The following is a 9,354-nucleotide window of genomic DNA, read 5'->3' on the forward strand; positions in this document are numbered from 1 at the left end:
CTTCATGAAAAATATGCCTACGTGCAAGTGTGTGAGATTTACACACCAATAATTCACACTAAACTTAAAAACATTCCTTATATTTACATTTTACATGTTAAAATGCACCACAAATATACTCAATGTTTGAATTTCTCGCTGCCCTATATCGTCAAATTTTTATTAACGTCTCTGTAGTCTCATTGTGACGTCACTTTAACGTGAGTTTCTCCGTGTATATTTCTACAAAAATGGCTTTCAAATCAATTTCACAGTCGGCTTAGTAGAAAAATGCAACAAATGTAAATATATACATATCATGTACAAGTACATGTATTTTACTGTACATGTAAGTTAATTCCTCTTTTAAACATAAAACGTTTAGAAACATAATACAAAAAAATCCCCTAAACTGCAGCCTTTCATCAACGAAAAAAGAAGGTAGGTAAGACAAATAACTACCAGCGGCGGTAGAAGAACTGGAAGGTGGTCTAAAACAATTCAGGAGCTCAAATCCCTTCTGGTAGACAGACCAGTAAGGATCTCATGATGACAAAGAGCCTGAGGATTAATAGAATAGTATCAAGGTAAGTCCTTCCAAGTCTTTAACTGACTAGGAAGAGAATTTGTCAACATTATGAAAAGACGTCCATGTTTGTTTACTTTCGAAGGTACACTGTACCTTGTTAATTCCAGTCCTGTTCTATCCAGAGCATTATTTATTAAAGACCAACATTATAATTGTATTACTTTGGTTGCAGTGATTAATTTTATTATTATTTTATTAAAAGGTACTTTTGAAATTGTTTTAAGCTCACCTGAGTCGAAGGCTCAAGTGAGCTTTTCTGATCAAAATTGGTACGTCCGTAGATTGACTGATTGATTCTATATTGTTTTACGTCCCATTCGTGAATTTTTCACTCATATAGAGACGTCATCATATACCGGTGAAGGGCTTCAAATTTTGACCTTTACTCGGCACTCAGGGCCATTGAGCAGTGAGGGATCTTTATCGTGCCAACGCCTGCCGTGACACGGAGCCTCGGTTTTTAAGGTCTCATCCGAAGGACCCGCAACTTTTCTTTTTTGCGTCATCAAATGTACAAAAAAATTAATAATAAATAAATTTCAAATACCTTATCATCAAATCTTTTTTGTTGTTGGTTTTTGCTCTTAGTTTAAAAGATAGAATTGTGGGTCATTGCAGGTAGATTAAAAAGAACGAGTTTATTACATGTTTTGTAGTCTACTTACGTCTCTTTCAAAATGTCGATTTAATTTAAACAAGAAAAACATTCAACAGTCTGGAAAATGGAGGAAATAGCTTAAATAAAATTACTTGCAAAGAATATATTGTACAAACCTGATTTTTTTTTTTTGGATGTCACAGTTGATATTTAATTAAATATTGTGTTAATAAATTATATTTGATTAGCGCGCATTGCTAATCAAACATAGCGCCGTCTGTGTGAATGAGTGCCATGTGTGAATGTTTTGTTTTGTCACGTGATATTTCTATTTTTAGTTTACAAACTGACCAGGTATACGAATACGACCAGTGGACCAATGATAGACCAGATAATTAATATGCATGTATACTAACTTCGTGCACTACATAAGCGCTTATCCCGCCAAATCAAATAACTATTAGATTTCTACCTTTACGGTGTAAGAGGTCCAAACCTTTATGTTTGAAGTCATCGACTTTCACGATGATGTGATAATTATATTTCATATTTTATAATAATGGATACCTGGTAAGATTTATTTCTAATGATGTAAATACTTATTAAACCAATTTCGATAATACGTAATTTATCTTTATTGGCAGCGACGTGAATTTTCATGTTGTGTAATTTGTAATTTTGTTTAATGTGCTGTATTTGTCTCTTGTTAATGTGTGTGTGTTGTGAGTGTGTTTTCTATGTTTTCTAGGTTTCATTTCTTTGTTATCCTCATTAAAACTTCATAAATCCGAATCCAGCGTTATATTCTTTAACGATGACCCTGTGACATATGGCGCCCACGTTAATGATGTTACTGTGAGGGAACCAGGGTCCAGATTCCAGTTCCTGGGACAAGGCCGAAACGCCACTCGCCAGTGCCGCTGTGACGACCAACGCCAAAATTCCAGAAAGTAGGCCTACAATTTTCATTCTACATAATCATGACAAGTGAGTTCTATTCATGATTGTACTCAGTACGTGCTTCGAGTCCGTACGGAATCAGTGCACTTAATAAATATTTTACGCTGTCTACTACCCAGTAGTAGTAACAATTTCTAAACCTGTTACTCGAGTCTACCTGAGTTCATTTCAGGACAGGTGTCCACTGTCCAGTGATCCGTAAACTAACTGACATCTGTTTTGTGCTAGGAAAAGAATTTCGCGCTACAAGTTATGAAAAGACCCTATCGCGGTGAAACTATCCATTCAGCTGTTCAGTGATTCATATCTTTGGCCAGTGAAAAAAAAAAAAATCTATCCAGATATATCTGTGCTATTAATTACTATTTATGTTCTGTGTCTTTGTGTTTTGTATTGTATTGTATATGTCTGTGTATTATTTCATGTTCAGTGTATCAGCTGTGTATAGTGTGTGAGGTTGCCGGCTTTGTGAATGTGTGCAAGATGTGTAAAAAGATCGGGCTCGATATTCATGTTTTCATTTGTTTTGGTTTTGAACTTCCGGAAGTGTAGAAAAAACGTGTTTCTCAAATGTTCGACATGTTTTGATAAACTTTGAGCTGCCAAACGCGTATGTTCAATATGGTAAACAATTTTTCTGTGTATTTTGAATGTCTGTGATGCATTGTTGTTCACTGTCAATGTACTTTTGTCTGTCAATGTCATTGTCTGTTGTACGTTGTGTGGTATGTGTTACTCGTACAGTAGGCTAGTTTACAGTAGTTTGAAAATCATTCCCTGCGCGCGATCACATTTTCAGTTGCAGCATTACTAACCAAAGTACGGGACTTCAAAACAGGACAGCGGGTCAAAGCAGACAGGTATATTTGTACATATTTTCAGGTTTATTGTTTGAACAGATTTTGAATGCGTGATTGTGTGTTGACAGATGCGCTTTGCGATAAGTTTAATTTTGCTTGCGACTTGGTGTCAGTCTTCTGATCATCCTCAAATCAACATGGCATTTGGTGGTGATGAAACCATGGGTAAAAAAGATTTGCAAGAAATTATAGATCAAATTAATGCAGAACCACATTACAGAGTAATACCAAAGGAAGAGTATGACATGTTAAAATCACAGAAAATTCCTACTAGTACCCCTAAGGTTCAGCAAGATGTGAGTGAAGGTGCTATACCAAAATTACCACCCCTAGGTCAAGTACCATTCCCAAGTCATGTACCCTCACCAGGTTATTTACACCCACCAGGTCTTATGTCATCACCTAGGTTTTTTAACAGCTCTGCTCTGTTTCAGAATAATAACCCTACCCCTATTAAACTCCCAACTTTCAGTGGTAGTGAACAAACTCAAAAAGGAGAAGTGAGCTATGATGTATGGTCATATGAGGTTCGGTGTTTAAAGGGCCAGTGGCCTGATCATGTTCTTTTGCAGCCAGTTAGAAGTTCTCTGAAGGGCACAGCAAGGGAAATCCTGATTCCACTTGGAGAAAATGCAACTGTAGACAATATCCTTGCAAAGTTAGATGATTTTTATGGGAATGTCTGCACTCCTGAAAACATAATGCAGAAATTTTACTCTGATCATCAACAAGAAGGTGAGTCAATTGTTTCCTATGGGTCTAGGTTAGAACAGTGTATATCAAAGGCTGTAAAACTAGGTCATATTGATGTAAATGCCAAAGACGCAATGCTTAGGTCAAAATTCTGGTCTGGATTGAAAAGTTCACAATTAAGAAATGCAACCAGACACAAATATGAGTCAGTGAAGGAATTTCATTCATTGTTAAGGGAAATAAGGCAGATAGATCAGGAGGAAAACAATTTGAAGATTGTAAACACAGCCAGTAAGTCTAGTGTCACAATGTCAACAAATGTTGATGCTCTTTCAATTCAAAATTCTGAGATAGAGAAAATGCAAAAACAACTTTCAGAATTATTGGGACAAATGAAAAAGCTTGACAATAGAATGAACAAGTTAGAGCAAAACAGTCAGTCAAATCAAGGAAGAAATTTTAATAGAACAGCTTCTTTTCAGACTCAGGGCAGAGGTTCTATTTATCCAAGAGGCAGAGGAAACTTTCCACAACAAAGCCAGAGATCGCATCAGCAACAACAGAGTTCAAGACAGAATTATCAACATGTACAAAGAATGGGTAATTCTAATCCAGGTCAAGGTAATGCTTTAAACTAAAATCATCTTCTGTTGTGAGGCAAACAGAAGATGTCTATAAGAAAAGCCCTGCCATTACAACCAAGCCTCAAACTACCAACAATTTATTGTCCAGACTGATTGGTGAAGCCAATGATTCAGAGATTTTTGTAAATGGTGTCAAAACCAGAGCTCTAATTGATTCAGGTTCAATGGTTACTTGTATATCAGAAGATTTTCATCAGAGTTTGAACCCAGTACCAGATTTACAAAGTATTTCTGAATTTGGACTAACTGTACAAAGTGCCAATGGTGGTACATTACCATATAGTGGTTTCATTGAATTGGAAATATGTGTACCTTGTTTTGTTAGTTCATCATATGCAATTCCAGCACTTGTAGTTCCTCAGACAAATTATTCTAGAAATGTCCCTGTTATTGTTGGAACTAATTTTATTCGAATTTGTAGAAATGCTTATGAGCAGACAGCAGATGAAAATATTCAAGAAGAATGGAAATTAGCTTTCAACACAATGACAGATGAAACACCAGTGAAAACTACAAACAAGTATGCCATCCAGATAGCACCAAATGAGACAAAAGTAATACGAGGTATTGTTAGAAATGTTCATAACATTGACTCAGCTGTGACTGAGCAAATCAATACTACTTTGTCTGGTGGTCTAGTAATTTGTCCAAGAGTTACTTCCCTTACAAAGGGTAAGTATACTGTAACCATCCCTGTTAGAGTTTGTAACCTCTCTGCTTCCATTGTACATATTCCCCCTAAGTCACTTTTATGTGCAGTACATGGCGCAAAGGTCATGGATACTTGGAACCCTGATTCGTCAAATTCAGGTATATGTAAGAAATCCAAGAAATCTCTACAGGACTTAGACATTAAGATCTCTCAGGACAACCTTACCACTATGCAAGTAAGTCATGTAAAACAGTTTCTGTCTGACTGGACTCATTTATTCTCTGATGGTCCCACTGACATAGGGAAGACAGATTTACTGAAGCATGAGATTAAACTGACAGATAATCAACCATTCAAGGAACCTTATCGACGTATTCCACCAGGTATGTACGAAGAAGTCAGACAACATGTCAAGGAAATGTTAGATGTTGGAGCCATACGACCATCACAGAGCCCTTATTCTTCTAACATTGTACTGGTAAGGAAAAAAGATGGAACCTTGAGATTCTGTATTGATTACAGGAAACTGAATTCTAGGACAGTGAAAGATGCTTACAATCTTCCACGCATAGATGATACAATTGACAGGTTAGTTGGATCCAAGTTCAGCTTTTTCGGTAAGTGGAGTAGGTCTTTTTGAATGTAATAGAATGGGTTTCGGTTTGACGAATGCCCCGGCTACGTTTCAACGTGTCATGGAAAGTTGTATGGGTGAATTAAACTTAAGGAAATGTTTGGTTTTTCTAGATGACATTCTGATATTTTCAAAGACTTTCAACGAACACATGAACAGATTGACAGCTGTTTTCCAAAGACTTGAACAACACAGTCTGAAACTTAAAGCTAAGAAATGTGAATTTTTCAAAAACAGTGTAAGTTATTTAGGGCATGTAGTTAGCGAGAGAGGCATAGCAACAGATCCAGAGAAGATGAAAGCGATTTCAACATGGCCGATTCCTACCAACATCAAGACTCTTAGAACATTTTTAGGATTTTCGGGATATTATAGGAGGTATGTTCGTGACTATTCAAAAATTGTAAAGCCTCTTAATGATCTACTTAAAGGCCATTCCACGAACAAAGGTAAGTCAAGTAAGGCAAAAGCACCAGCATTGAGATGGGGTAATGAGGAGACCAAGGCGTTCGAGACCATTAAACAGAAATTGATGTCTCCACCTATTCTTGCCTATGCCGACTTTGACCAGCCTTTCATTCTTCATACCGACGCATCATGCAATGGTTTGGGTGCTGTACTCTACCAAATCCAGAATGGTGAGAAAAGAGTTATTGCGTTTGCGAGTCGTGGGTTAAAGAACAGTGAAAGACATTACCCAGCACACAAGCTGGAATTCCTTTCCTTAAAATGGGCTGTTACCGATAAGTCTCATGACTATTTGTATGGTAACAAGTTTGAAGTGGTGACGGACAACAACCCTCTTACATACATTTTGACCACAGCGAAACTCGATGCTACAGGCCACAGATGGTTGGCAGCACTCAGCAACTTCCAGTTTTCCATCCACTATAGGAAAGGTACAAACAATGCTGATGCAGATGGTTTGTCTAGACGACCAAATGAGATGGTGGAAGTCAATCCCAATGTTGTCCAGTCTATCTGCAGTGCTTACGTAGCAGACCGTGAAAGTTGCCCCTATTTTGAAAATGTATTCCTAACTGCAGAGGAAGATCCATTATCATATATGACTGTAAGTACCAATGTACTAATGAATACAGACGTTTTAGACAAATCAGATTCCTTTACTTGTGAAGCTAACGAGTGTCATTCTGATGATGCATGTGTTTTCTCAGACATTGACTGGGTTAAGGAACAATCATCTGATAGAGATATCAAAAGAGTTATTCAACTTGTTGAGCAAGGGTTTTTAAGATCAAATCTAAAAGAAGAGTCAGATAGTGTTTGTAGATATTTGAGAGAGATTGACAAATTGACTTTAGAAAATGGTGTATTGTACAGAAAAACTATTTTACAGAATGAAAATATTAAACAGCTAGTTTTACCAAGTCATTTCAGAGAAACAGCTTTTAGACTCTTACATACAAACCTTGGTCATCATGGACGCGACAGAACCATCCAGCTCATAAAAGAAAGATTTTTCTGGCCCAGAATGTTCCAAGATATCACAGAGAGAATCAAGAAGTGTGACCGATGTGTGAAGTACAAAACTCCTGAAAAGATTTCTGCAGAACTTGTCAACATTGAAAGTTACCAACCTTTAGATCTTGTATGTATGGACTATTTATCATTGGAAAAAAGGAAAGGTGGCTTTGAAAATATATTAGTAATTACTGATCATTTTACTCATTACTCTCAAGCTTTTCCATCAAGAAATCAAACAGCTAAAACTACTGCTAAAATATTATTTGAAAATTTTATAGTTCATTATGGATTTCCAAATAGATTACACAGTGATCAGGGCAGAAACTTTACAAGCAATGTTATCAGAGAGTTATGTAAGTTAGCAGGTGTACAGCAGTCGCGAACCACTCCCTATCACCCTTTGGGGAATGGGATGGTTGAGCGATTTAACCAGACTTTGATCAAAATGCTTGGTACACTGGAGGACAAGCAAAAAGAAGATTGGAAATCTTATGTAAGTACACTTGTGCATGCGTATAATGCCACAAGACATGACAGTACCGGATATACGCCTTTCTTTCTCATGTTCGGCAGACATCCGCGTTTAGCTATTGATGCTTACCTCGGCTTAGACTCCGACACGGAAAACATTCGCAGTCGCGACAATTACGCGAAGAAACTCCAGAAGCGTCTAGAGTTCTCCTACAAGATAGCTTCACGTGAAGCTGAGAAAAGTGCTTATCGTCATAAATTACATTATGATTCTAAGGTTAGAGAAGCTACAGTTCATATTGGAGACCGTGTTCTCATTAGAAATGTTGGATTAAAGGGGAAAAATAAACTGGCAGATAAGTGGGTCAGAGATACCTATATTGTTATCAATCAGCCCAATTCTGACATCCCAGTATTTCAAGTCAAGAAAGAGTATGGGAAAGAGAAAATTAAGACCTTGCATAGAAATATGCTACTGCCCATATCATATATCCCCAAACTTTCTGAACAGAGCAGATATTGCCCAAAGGTGCCCAAAAACATTGATCAAAAACAGGAAAACCCCAACCCAGAAAAACCACCTAAGGTAGATAATAATACTAGTATTTGTAAATCTATTCATTCTAGTTCTGAGTCTGAGTCAGAAGATTCAGATTCTGGGTCATCTGATGGTGGTAATGTTTATATTATACCACAGAGACGGGTAAATCCTGGATCAGGTATTGGTAAGTGTACACCATTTAGTTCCATTCATTCAGACAATTGGAGCAATACTAGTACCTATAATACTAGTTCAACATTTGACGCCAGTAGTACTTACAGTCCCTGAAACGTTCTACTTTCCCACTTGAACGGTGAGCGAACGCTGAACGAACGCTGAACGAACGCAGAGCGAACGGTGAGTGAACGATGTGTGAACGCTGAACGCAACTTGGTGAACGATGTGTGAACGCTGAACGGTGAGCGAACGCAGAACGCGAACGGAGCGCAAACGCGAACGCAAAGTGAACGGTGAACGAACGGTGAACGCAAGATGAACGATATATTCGGAATGCCTCTGATCTTTTCCTTGCATTGAAACTATTTTATTGTTTTATTATGTCAAGTGCCAAAAAAAAAAAAAAAAATCAATAATAAATAAGTAAACCAATGAATGAATGAATAAATAAGTCAATAAAATAAATTCTCCAAAATTGTCCTGAGAAAGACGATGCATGCACATTAAGTTTTTAATCACACGATTTTTATCGCATTAAAACATTGCAATTGTTGCCGAACGCTGAAGTATAAGAGATATTTTTTTAGTTGGAAAATAAAAATGTTTATTCTTATTTGATAACAAATCAGAGAAAACTTCTGACTTATAGAATGAATTAAAGTGGTTGTAACATCCATTCATATATCTCCGTGTTAAGGCGATTTCGTGTAAAGTAATGAAAAAAAAAAATAATTACATAGGTCAGTGGACGTTTTGCATTATACGCTCGTATTTTAAATTTTTAATACAATAATATATTATGTGTCATTTCTATTTTACATGATGATTTATCAGGCCCGTAAAAAGCAAATTCGGTTGGGGGGGGCACAGCCATACGTTCAGGGGGCACTACCAAAAATTTCCTGACAAGCAAAAAAAAAAAAAAAAAAAAAAAAAAAAAAAGAATCATCAGACTTTTTATTGCGGGGACACAAGCATATAATATCTATGTTTACTATAATAATCTATATATCGGCAAAATTATTGGGGAGGGGGGCAGTGCCCCCTTCCCCCCCCCCTCGGTTCCTACGG

This window comes from Saccostrea echinata, unplaced genomic scaffold (genome assembly GCF_033153115.1).
Source record: "Saccostrea echinata isolate AGI-Se365-2 ecotype Australia unplaced genomic scaffold, CSIRO_AGI_Sech_v1 ptg000002l, whole genome shotgun sequence".
Lineage (NCBI taxonomy): Eukaryota > Metazoa > Mollusca > Bivalvia > Ostreida > Ostreidae > Saccostrea > Saccostrea echinata.